We start from the raw sequence: 12,147 nt of genomic DNA, 5'->3' as shown, positions 1-12,147 counted from the left end.
GTCCTGGTAATCAGTCTGGCCCCGCGACTTTGTGAATGTTGACATGTTTAAAGGTCTTGCTCACATCGGCTACTGAGAGTGTTATCACACAGTCGTCCAGAACAGCTGGTGAATGCTTGAATGTTGCTTGCATCGAAGCGAGCATAAAAGGCATTTATCTCATCTGGTAGGCTCTCGTCACTGGGCAGCTCGCGTCTGGGTTTCTCTTTGTAGTCCATAATAGTTTTCAAGCCCTGCCACATCCGACGGTGTAGTAGGATTAACCTTAATCCTGTATTAATGCTTTGCTTGTTTGATGGTTCGGAAAACGGGAAAAGAGAAGACTTTCTTAGACTTAGTATATTACAATCGTAAATGACCTCCCATTTCATTGAGATTCAAACCTTCATATAGTGCAATTCATTCTCAGAAGGGGAAAGGAACATATGAATTAAACATCTGTACATGCTTCATCACCACACACAAGGCAATCGCTTCGTTGACACTGTCCACATCGCCAGGGGTCACCATGATGGTAGTGGCCCCTAACTCTACCTTGGGAGCACCATCTACAGAACCTGCATGGTGGGCATGGCCTATGGCCTTGCTGCACCATTAAATCAATGTTTTTACCTCAGTGTTCTGGATTATCATCATCTTCATCAGACATGTAATCAGGCATAAGAAATAAATCAGGTAAATAAATCATCCAATTAAATATTGTAGCCCCCCAAGTATGAAACAATGACTGGACCCATCCAAATAGATTCCAATCATTGTCCAGTTGGTGCTCATTTGTAAGATCACCACTGAGCTCTTTCAGATGTTCCACTGCAAAAGTAAAGTTACCCTCACCCTGGGGGATGAATGTACATGTCACGCCTTGGTCATGGTATTTTGTGTTTTTGTTATATGTTTGGGTAGGCCAGGGTGTGACATGGGTTTATATGTTGTTTTCGTATTGGGGTTTGTATAGTTGGGATTGCGGTTGAGTAGGGGTGTTGTTAGGCTGGGCTGCCTGAGGCGGTTCTCAATTAAGAGTCAGGTGCTTCTCGTTGTCTCGGATTGGGAACCGTATTTAGGTAGCCTGAGTTCGCGTTGTATTTCGTGGGTGATTGTACCTGTCTTTGTGTATTCACCAGATAGGCTGTATAGTTTCACGTTCCGTTTGTTGTTTTGTATCTCACAGTTATTTCATGTATCGCTATTTCCTTTATTAAAGCACATGAGTAACCTACACGCTGCATTTCGGTCCGACTCTCTTCTTTCAACAGACGAACGCAGTTACAGTACAGCAATGGTCACCTATTATTTGGCACACTCTACAGGAGATGTGATGCTACTACTTGATAGAGAAATTCTAAATTACTCTATGCTTTAATTGCCAAAACCAATTTCACACTCGTTTCTATTCATTAATGAGGTGTAAGTTCATTAATTATGCATGAAGTAGATCGAGACCAGTCTTAAAAGCCAGGTAAAGAGCGTTTAATTCCAGAGAGTACTAAATGCTTACACACATTACCACAGGTTATAAACTGAAAATGACGTCAGCGTTTTCCAAACGTTCCGTTTCACAAACAGAGGGCCCCTCTAATTCTCAAGCCTCCGCGTTATCAGCACGAAGTCAAGGCCAGTCAGCATAAATCAACATTCCCGACCATTTTGGAGATGGTCCGTTCCCACCACCTGGAGATTTGTACAACTGAATGAACTTAAAGAACAGACCTTCATTGTTACTAAACTTCCTGACTACATTATATACAATTGTGAAAGGGAGCAAGAGGGACAGTACATTATAGCATTTGGACTAGTCAGTTTCTGATTGGAATGTATACATAATTAGTCATTTCAAACATTTTATTTTCCTCTATCACTACTACAGCGAACTTCCCTTCCGGTGAGGTGGCCTCCTGTATACAAGGATCTGTGGCTATTCTTTCAAGCGTTGTACCATCTTTGACAATCCCCTCACTGAAAGTTGAAAATAGTGTCTGAAATGACAACACTATCTCTTCTAGAATCTGCAATTAACACCTGTATGCAAACATTCTGTCTCAAACACATGCCCCGTATGTACTTAACCTCCTACATTTGCACATAAATCATTCCATCTAACCCATAACCCGTTAGTCACTACTGCTAGTCCACTTATACAGTTATTAACATATAGTAAAACATGCTCAAGTCAGTTGTACTGTATCATCCAGATAGCTATATGTATTGATGCGCTGTAACATTAGAATTCTGATAACACGGTAGAACAAAATTACAAGATTACACTGTCGCAAGTGGCATGTTAATGACAGATCGGTATCTCAATGCATTTTTTAAAACCTAAATGACCATACATATCCCAGTGTGCAGACCTCCACAATCACCCTGATACCTCAAATAAACAGTTTAGGGCAAACCTTAATCAAATTACGGGCACAGTTGACCTCCCCCCTCTTTCCTGGCACTCTTCTTCCTGCATTTCTTCATGTTCTGCTTCAGATAGTTTTTCAGTTTGTCCTACCAATGGCACATGTTCAAAGTGGATTGCCCTTGATAATGTCTCTTACCTGAGCCGCCACTGTCCTTCACAGTCCATTATGTCTTCCTACCAGTACACGAGCAGCATGAGATAAGTTTGGACGGGATCTCTCTCCATGCTCACTCCACATGAGCTCATGTCACACTCCTGAGAGAAAAGGCATGAGAGAAAAGACAGTTGATAGCTTCGACTGGATGCTGTGGTTGCTGGCTAAGGCTCAGGTCTCACAGTAGAAGTGGTGAAAGACAGGGCCATATTGAACGCCATTTTTGCCATTACTTCAGCCGGTTAGAGGGGGTGAGATTCACACTGTTCTCCAAAGTATTCCTTCCATGCATCTAGATACCATATATGGTCACCTTAGCTATAGCTCAAGAGAGGACAGACCAAAACAACAGTTGTACCCTTGTGTAGTCTTAACATTCTGTATACTACCCTTGTTCTAAGGATAAAAAATGACCCGCCTTCACTAAACCCCTAAAATGAAGCAGCTTGTTTTTGTTCATAGAACCTACCAGCGTTTTCCCCCTTGCTCCTGTCTTTTCTTAGTTCCTGTTTTCTAGTTTTTCCCAGCTTTGACCCCTCTGCCTGTCCTGACCATGAGCCTGCCTGCCGTCCTGTATTTTTGCCCCACTACTCTGGATTACCGACCTCTGCCTGACCTGACCCTGAGCCTGCCTACAGTCCTGTACCTTTGCCTCAACCCACAAGGTGTATAAACAACAACAATAAATAAGAATAAAATAAGATAATATATACAAAACAAAAATGTGAAGAACATCATTCAATCAACTCTAATTAGCACATGTAGGACAGTATGTCTTTTCACATGTGTAGCACATAGTTCTTGTTTTACAGTCCTTCTTTTGGGGCAGAATTGGCATTTCTTTCTCTTGCCTGCCCCAGCTGCAGCCTCAGGTGGATCAGGACAAGATTCAGCCCCCTGAACAGCTTTCACAAGTGCTGCAGAAAATGCTGTGCGGGGTAGGCACTCCCTTCTTTGAATGTGTGGGGTTACAAGTGCCTTTCCTAGCTTCTCCAGGAACACCCTCCTCTTGTTCCGCATATCAGGCATCCAGGTAGGGTTGATCTTGTTCCATATCACGAAGGCATTGTATGACAAATCAATGATGTTATGGAAGATGACCAGGGGCCAGCGGGCAGCCATCCTCCTGCAGCTGTAAGTTCCAATCACCTTGTCCAGGTTGTCCACACCTCCTTTGTTGTGGTTGTAGTCCAGGATGATGGCTGGCTTCGTGTCCTCACGAATACTGATCTCAGCCCTTTTTTGCAGTGTGCTCAGGAGGACCACATTCTTGTTCTTCTTTGGGAGGTAAGAAACTAGAGTGGTGGTGGGTGAAGGCAAACTTTCATGAGAAGGCCTCTCTCCCCTTTGTTGCGAGGAGTGCAGGGGGGAGCTCAAGCTTGTTCTTTCTAACTGTGCCAACCATGGTGATCTTCCTCTTCTGGAGCTGCTGACGAGTTCAGGAGCTGCTGACGGAGTCCATCCAAATAATCTTGTCTCCTGGACTCTGTCCACGCATTTCAAGGCTGCGTTGAAACAATGACTGGTAAATGATCCATGACCAGCTCAGTTTATGCCTACCACTGTGACAATGGGTCATCTTAATGCTGCCTTAAATGTACATCATCTTAAGGGCATTGGCAAACACAATATAAGTCATTTAATTTATTTATCCCTAATTGCACCGAATACATGTTTATCCTACAGCTATTGTAAGCAGTAATTACACTGTTAGCATTGAGGTAGTGTGCAATAGTTAGAAGACCACTTTATGCAGCTCACCCTTTACTATCAGCTCCAATGTAAATAACATGAGTAAGTCTACCTCTGATAAGCTTCCCAGTAAAGCATTAAAAACAATCAAGCAACCCAGAAAAGTGCTAAAAATAGCCCATATTAACATATGTAGCCTAAGAAACAAGGTCCATGAAGTCAATAACTTGCTTGTAACAGATGACATTCATATTCTGACTATCTCTGAAACTCACGTAGACAATACCTTTAATGATACAGTGGTAGCAATACATGGTTATAACATCTACCGAAAAGACAGAAATGTCAACGGAGGCGGTGTTGCGGTCTATATTCAGAACCACATTCCTGTAAAGCTTGGAGGCAATCTAATTTTAAATAACTGTTGAAGTAATATGGCTACAGGTTCATCTGCATCACCTAAAGCCCATTCTTGTGGAGAGCTGCTATAGACCACCAAGTGCTAACAGTCAGTATCTGGATAATATGTGTGAAATGCTTGATAATGTATGTGATATCAACAGAGAAGTATATTTTCTGGGTGATTTAAATATTGACTGGCTATCATCAAGCTGCCCACTCAGGAAAACACTTCAAACTGTAACCAGTGCCTGCAACCTGGATCAAATAAAATAAAATGTATTTATAAAGCCCTTCTTACATCAGCTGACGTCACAAAAGTGCTGTACAGAAACCCAGCCTAAAACCCCAATCAGCAAGCAATGCAGGTGTAGAAGCACGGTGGCTAGGAAGAACTCCCTAGAAATGCCACAACTTAGGAAGAAACCTAGAGAGGAACCAGGCTATGAGGGGTGGCCAGTCCTCTTCTGGCTGTGCCGGGTGGAGATTATAACAGAACATGGCCAAGATGTGGCCATGTGGGGTCAAATATGTGGGTCAAATAATAATAATCACAGTGGTTGTAGAAGGTGCAACAGGTCAGCATCTCAGGAGTAAATGACGGTTGGCTTTTCATGGCTGATCATTCAGAGTATCTCTCCCACTCCTGCTGTCTCTAGAGAGTTGAAAACAGCAGGTCTGGGACAGGTAGCACGTCTGGTGAACAGGTCTGGGTTCCATAGCCGCAGGCAGAACAGTTGAAACTGGAGCAGCAGCACGAAGGGGTGGACTGGGGACAGCAAGGGGTCATCAGGCCAGGTAGTCCTGAGGCATGGTCCTAGGGCTCAGGTCCTCCTGAGAGAGAAAGAAAGAAAATAGAGAAAAAGAGAGAATTAGAGAGAGCATACATAAATTCACACAGGACACCGGATAAGACAAGATAAATACTCCAGATATAACAGACTGACCCTAGCCCCCGACACAAACTATTGCAGCATAAATACTGCAGGCTGAGACAGGAGGGGTCGGGAGACAATGTGGCCCCGTCCGACGATACCCCCGGACAGGGCCAAACAGGCAGGATATAACCCCACACACTTTGCCAAAGCACAGCCCCCATACCACTAGAGGGATATATCCAACCACCAACTTTCCATCCTGAGACAAGGCCGACTATAGCTCACGGTTGTCAGTCAACCAACCAGGGTTATTACAAACAGCACAGGAATTAAATCATCAACATGTATTGATCACATCTTTACTAATGCTGCAGATATTTGCTTTAAAGCAGTATCCAAATCCATAGGATGTAGTGATCACAATATAATAGCCATATCTAAGAAAAGGCTTGGCCTAATCTAGTGTATAAGAGGTCATACAAGACGTTTTGTAGTGATTCATATGTTGATGATGTAAATAATATTTGCTGGTCTATGGTGTGTAATGAGGAGCAACCAGATGCTGCAATTGACGCATTTATGAAACCACTTATTCCAGTTACTAATAAGCACGCACACATTAAGAAAATTACTGTAAAAACTGTTAAATCCCCTTGGATTGATGAGGAATTGAAAAATTGTATTCTTGAGAGGGATGAGGCAAAAGGTATGGCAATTAAGTCTAGCAGCCCAACTGATTGGCAAACATATTGCAAATTAAGAAATCATGTGACTAAACTAAATAAACTACACTATGAAACGAAGATACATTATGATAGTAAAAAGCTTTTTGGCACCATAAATGACATTTTGTGGAAAAAAGCCAACTCGGCTCCTTCATTCATTGAATCAGATGGCTCATTCATCACAAAGCCCACTGATATTGCAAACTACTTTAATTTAATGGCTTTTCATTGGCAAGATAAGCAAACTTAGGGATGACATGCCAGCAGCAAACGTTGACACTTGCATTTCCAAGTATATCTGACCAAATTATGAAAGACAAGAATTGTACTTTTGAATTCCGTGAAGTCAGTGTGGAAGAGGTGAAAAAAATATTGTTGTCTATCAACAATGACAAGCCACCGGGGTCTGACAATCTGGATGGAAAATTGCTGAGGATAATAGCAGTCACGTCCTGATCTATTTCACCTGTCCTTGTCTCCACCCCCCTCCAGGTGTCGCCCATCTTCCTAATTATCCCCTATGTATTTATACCTGTGTTCTCTGTCTGTTTGTTGCCAGTTCGTCTTATTCGTTCAAGCTTACCAGCGGTTTTCTTGTCAGCTCCTATCGTTTCTCAGCCTCTCTTTGCTAGTCCTCCCGGTTTTGACATTTTATACCTTTGCTCCACCTCTGGATTACTGAATCCTGCCTGTCCCTGACCCTGAGTCCACCTGCTGTCCTGTACCTTTTCCCTTACCCTGGATTTTCGACCCCTGCCTGCCTCGACCTGTCTTTGCCTGCCCCTGTTGCTACAATAAACAGTGTTACTTCGACACAGTCTGCATCTGGGTCTTACTTTGATTCTTGATAAGCAGACGATATTACCACTCCTATTTGCCACATCTTCAATTTAAGCCTACTAGAGAGTGTGTGCCCTCAGGCCTGGAGGGAAGCTAAAGTCATTCCGCTACCCAAGAATAGTAAAGCCCCCTTTACTGGCTCAAATAGCCGACCAATCAGCCTGTTACCAACCCTTAGTAAACTTCTGGAAAAAAATGTGTTTGACCAGATACAAAGATATTTCACAGTAAACAAATTGACAACAGAATTTCAGCATTCTTATAGGGAAGGAAATTCAACAAGCACTTAACACAAATGACTGATGATTGGCTGAGAGAAATTGATGATAAAAGTATTGTGGGGGTTGTTTTGTTAGACTTCAGTGCAGCTTTTGACATTATCGATCACATTCTGCTGCTGGAAAAACATATGTGTTATGGCTTTACACTCCCTGCTATAATGTGGATAAAGAGTTACTTATCTAACAAAACAGAGGGTGTTCTTTAATGGAAGCCTCTCAAATACAATCCAGTTCGAATCAGGAATTCCCCAGGGTAGCTGTTTAGGCCCTTTGCTTTTTTCAATATTTACTAACGACATGCCACTAACTTTGAGTAAACCCAGAGTGTCTATGTATGCGGATGACTCAACACTATACATGTCAGCTGCTACAGCGACTGAAATGACTGAAACACTCAACAAAGAGCTGCAGTTAGTTTCAGAGTGGGTGGCAAGGAATAAATTAGCCCTAAATATTTCTAAAACTAAAAGCATTGTATTTGGAACAAAACACTCACTAAACTCTAAACCTCAACTAAATAATGTAATAAATAATGTGGAAATTGAGTATAGACGACTAAACTGCTTGGAGTAGCCCTAGATTCTAAACTGTCATGGTCAAAACATTATGATGCCGTTAGTTGCTAAGATGGGGAGAAATCTGTCTATAATAAAGCGATGCTCTGCCGCCTTGTCACATTCGTCATAACGAGGAGACCAAGGCGCAGCGTGATTTGAATACAACCTTCTTTTATTTAACGAATACACACTAAACAAACTAACCAAAACAACAAAACGAACGTGAAGCTATGAACAACGAGTGCAGACACAGGCAACTACACATAGACAATAACCCATAAACTATCCAAGGCATATGGCTACCTAAATATGGTCCCCAATCAGAGACAACGATAAACAGCTGCCTCTGATTGAGAACCAACCTAGGCAACCATAGACATAAAAACACATAGACTGGAAAACCCCATAAACATACAAAAACCCTAGACAGGAGAAAAACACATATATCACCCTCGTCACACCCTGACCTAACCAAAATAATAAAGAAAACAAAGATAACTATGGTCAGGGCGTGACATGCCTTAACAACACTATCAACAAGGCAGGTCCTACAGGCCCTAATTTTGTTGCACCTTGACTACTGTTCAGTCGTATGGTCAGGTGCCACAAAAAAGGACTTGCAATTGGCTCAGAACAGGGCAACACGGCTGGCCCTTGGATGTACATAGAGAGCTAATATTAATAATATGCATGTCAATCTCTCTTGGCTGAGTGGAGGAGAGATTGACTTCATCACTACTTTTATTTATGAGAGGTATTGACATGTTGAATGCACAGAGCTGTCTGTCTAAACTACTGGCACACAGCTCGGACACCCATGCATACCCCACAAGACATGCCACAAGAGGTCTCTTCACAGTCCCCAAGTCCAGAACAGACTATGGGAGGCACAGAGTACTACATAGAGCCATGACGACATGGAACTCTATTCCACAGAAAGTAACTCATGCCAGCAGTAAAATTAGATTTCAAAAACAGATTAAAAAAACACCTTATGGCACAGCGGGGACTGTGAAGCAACACAAACATTGGCACACACACACACACGATTACATACACAATTGCACTATACATACACATGGATTTAGTACTGTAGATATGTGGTAGTGGTGGAGTAGGGGCCTGAGGGCACGCAGTGTGTTGTGAAATCTGTAAATTTATTGTAATGTTTTTTAAATTGTATTAACTGCCTTAATTTTGCTGGACCCCAGGAAGAGTAGCTGCTGCTTTGGCAAGCGTAGCTGGATTGTGTGTCACAGGCCACCCAAATCTTGATTCCATACTTTGCTGGCTTGCTAGGCATATACTGCCGGAAAGGACAGTGACCTTTTGACAAAAGAGATTACTATCAGTAATTAGTATCAGTGTCGATACATAATAAAATGAACAGTGAAAACCACTTACATTACAGATATGAAAATAATAATGTACCTCTGAATGGAACCAGTTGCTCATCCACTGTTACTTCAGGACCAGGGTTGTAGAGGTATGGCAGACGCTCCACCCACTTCTCCCAGACCTCTCTTATGGCCGCCAATTTGTCTCTCACACATCTTGCAGGTCTTGACTCACGGTTATCAAATCGTAGCATTCTTGAGAAAGTGTGAAAGACTTTCAGTGGCATCGTGGCACGGAAAATCGGCCTTCCACTCTCTGCATTCCAGAGACTATATGTAGCCTCGCCTCGGGACCTATACACACCCGCTAAGATTAGCAGCCCTATTTAGGCACGCAGGTCAATGTCATCCATCCTTTTCCAGTTGACTCCAGATTTACGGAAACCCTCCAAATATGTCATCTCCAGGATGATTTTTTCGATGGCTGGTGTGATGAACATGTACAATGTTGAGGTGATGTCCTGGGCATCTGCATGTCTTGTGAGCCTTGTCATCTGCATGTCTTTTCATCCTTATGATATTTTGTGCTGCCATCCTGCCCTGGTTGTCATATGGTGACAAGGACCATGTTATGTTGCTGTTCTTTGACAAAAATATCTCTTTCAGCTTGGGGGATTTCTTCATCTGAAGATGATGCATCGTGCTCTGGGTTGTATTCTTCCCCATCTTCATCTTCAGATACCTCCTCCTCTTCTAAATCATTGTTCTCTTGTACCTCCTGGACATCTGAAAAAAAATCAGATCTATGACCTGTTGAGCACTGAAACGTGCACTCATGGCTTCAGCAAAGAGAGAACTGGGGAAATGTTATCTGCAGCACCTTTATATCCTCTGACTGCATTCCCCATTAGTAAACAAGGCTTTCAAGACATTTTTATTTTGTCTAAAATTTGGTTTATTTTGTCTGAAATTTGGTTTATTTTGTCTGTGAACTTGCGGTCGTGGAGGGGAGATGCTGCACATGCATAAGAAAGTTTTAGTTTTGCCTGACACCGTACCCAAACTGGCCGAGCGCATGCACCATCGTGCGCAAATTGATTTTGTCCCCCCACACCAAACGCAATCAAGACACGCAGGTTAAAATATCAAAACAAATTCTGAACCAATTATATTAATTTGGGGACAGGTCGAAAAGCATTAAACATTCATGGTAATTTAGCTAGCTAACTTGCAGTTGCTAGCTAATTTGTCCTATTTAGCTAGCTTGTTGTTGCTAGTTAATTTGTCCTGGGATATAAACGTTGAGGTGCTATTTTACCTGAAATCCACACAAGGTCCTCTACTATGACAACTAATCCACACATAAAACGGTCAACCGAATCGTTTCTAGTCATCTCTCCTCCTTCCAGGCCTTTTCTTCTTTGGACTTAACCAACGACTGGCAACTAAACTGTCATAAAAGGTGTATTACCATCACCGACCTCCGTTCAATGAGGAGATGGCACGTGGATATTTGCTTCTGTAAACCAATGAGGAGATGGGAGAGGCAGGACTTGCAGCACGATCAGCGTCACAAATAGAACAGACTTCTACGTATTTTAGCCCTTGGCAACGCAGATGCTCATTGGCGCGCGCGAGCAGTGTGGGTGCAATAATTGAATAACATGTATGTTTACATTTATTTTGCAACGCTCGCGCACGCAATTCTCTAGGTGTAATTATTATTGCGATGTTTCACTTTTTCTAATGTTGAGGTCACTCTAGGAAAGTAATCAAATTTCAAGTTGAAAAAACATAATTTAGGGGAATTTCTCTACTGTTAAACATAGTGGCGGGTCATTTTTGACCCTTAAGACAACACAAGGGTTAAGACATGTCTGATTCAGGAAATTCAGACCAGCTATTCACCGTATGACAAATCATTACATTCCCAATTTTCCTAATACCAACATTTCTAAGACAAATGTCAAAGAGCATAACAACACACTTGTTGAAACTATTTTTCAAATTTGCTTATACTCCCTTATCATACTGGCGACCTCATGGCAGAGTTACAGGGTCAGGGAGTTACAGCGCTAAACCTCAGGAACAAATCCCGACCATACAGCAGACCCAATCTGGTGAGATTTATATCGAAACAAAGACAAAAACAAGAACAACCAAAACAACAGCAATACACTTCTTCATGTTATACTTAATTCTCACCCATTGTCTCTATCATATCTAGTGAGGTTGATCAGGCCTCACCAGAAAGTCAGGACAAAGGTCCTACAACACCATTAAGTATTTTCTTTCCCTGTACTTTCGAAACCATTTCAAACATTTCCATCATTTTGCTTACCCGGTTTACAACCAAATGAAAAAGACCCCACATCAATAGATCAAACACAGTATTAACACCACTACCAAATACTCATAACCGGTGTGTTGTGTGTGCGTGTGCTGGTGTGTGTGGTAAAACGTAGGGCAAAATCAATAATTGGCCAGCCCTTACATATTTGGGAGCTCCCTCTGCGGCCAGATACCTTTATACTTGATAAAACTCCAGAATTTCACTAACTGTTTCCCAAGACAACAGCCTCTGGAAACATTTCAAAGAGAGAGAGACACCCCATCCTCTCTTAAAAGTTTTCACTTTGCTAAATCTTAATCAGTCCAAACAATAAATATTAGAATTCTTATTTTCCATTTCATTTGTTACTTTCACTAGTTTACATATCTGTTTCCTTCAGCTCAGAAAACCCTCTCAATCACCATCACACAGTACATTTCTCTTACACTCTAACACTGTCTTTCTGTCTAACGTTACTTTACCAGGTGAACAAAAAGTTTTAAATGACAGAAAAAACAATACATGATAACTTCTGTTCACAGAGA

General features: G+C 42.0%; 1 long non-coding RNA gene across 2 annotated transcripts; it reads right to left on the bottom strand.

Moving 5' to 3' along the window:
• Nucleotides 1-1,445: 1,445 nt before the first annotated feature.
• On the bottom strand, nt 1,446-10,715 carry LOC135574741 (uncharacterized). Of its 2 annotated transcripts, none has more exons than XR_010465635.1 (3): nt 10,589-10,715; nt 9,365-10,056; nt 1,446-9,259 (listed from the first exon to the last, which is right to left on the bottom strand). It is a non-coding gene; the product is annotated as an uncharacterized LOC135574741 (long non-coding RNA). The 2 variants fall into 2 exon arrangements; XR_010465636.1 differs by having other exon boundaries at nt 1,446-5,486.
• Between the last annotated feature and the right edge of the window lie 1,432 nt (nt 10,716-12,147).

This window comes from Oncorhynchus nerka, linkage group LG13, assembly GCF_034236695.1.
Source record: "Oncorhynchus nerka isolate Pitt River linkage group LG13, Oner_Uvic_2.0, whole genome shotgun sequence".
NCBI classification, from domain to species: domain Eukaryota; kingdom Metazoa; phylum Chordata; class Actinopteri; order Salmoniformes; family Salmonidae; genus Oncorhynchus; species Oncorhynchus nerka.
The sequence above is the reverse complement of the archived record's forward strand: the minus strand, read 5'-3'. Positions and strand labels throughout refer to the sequence as shown.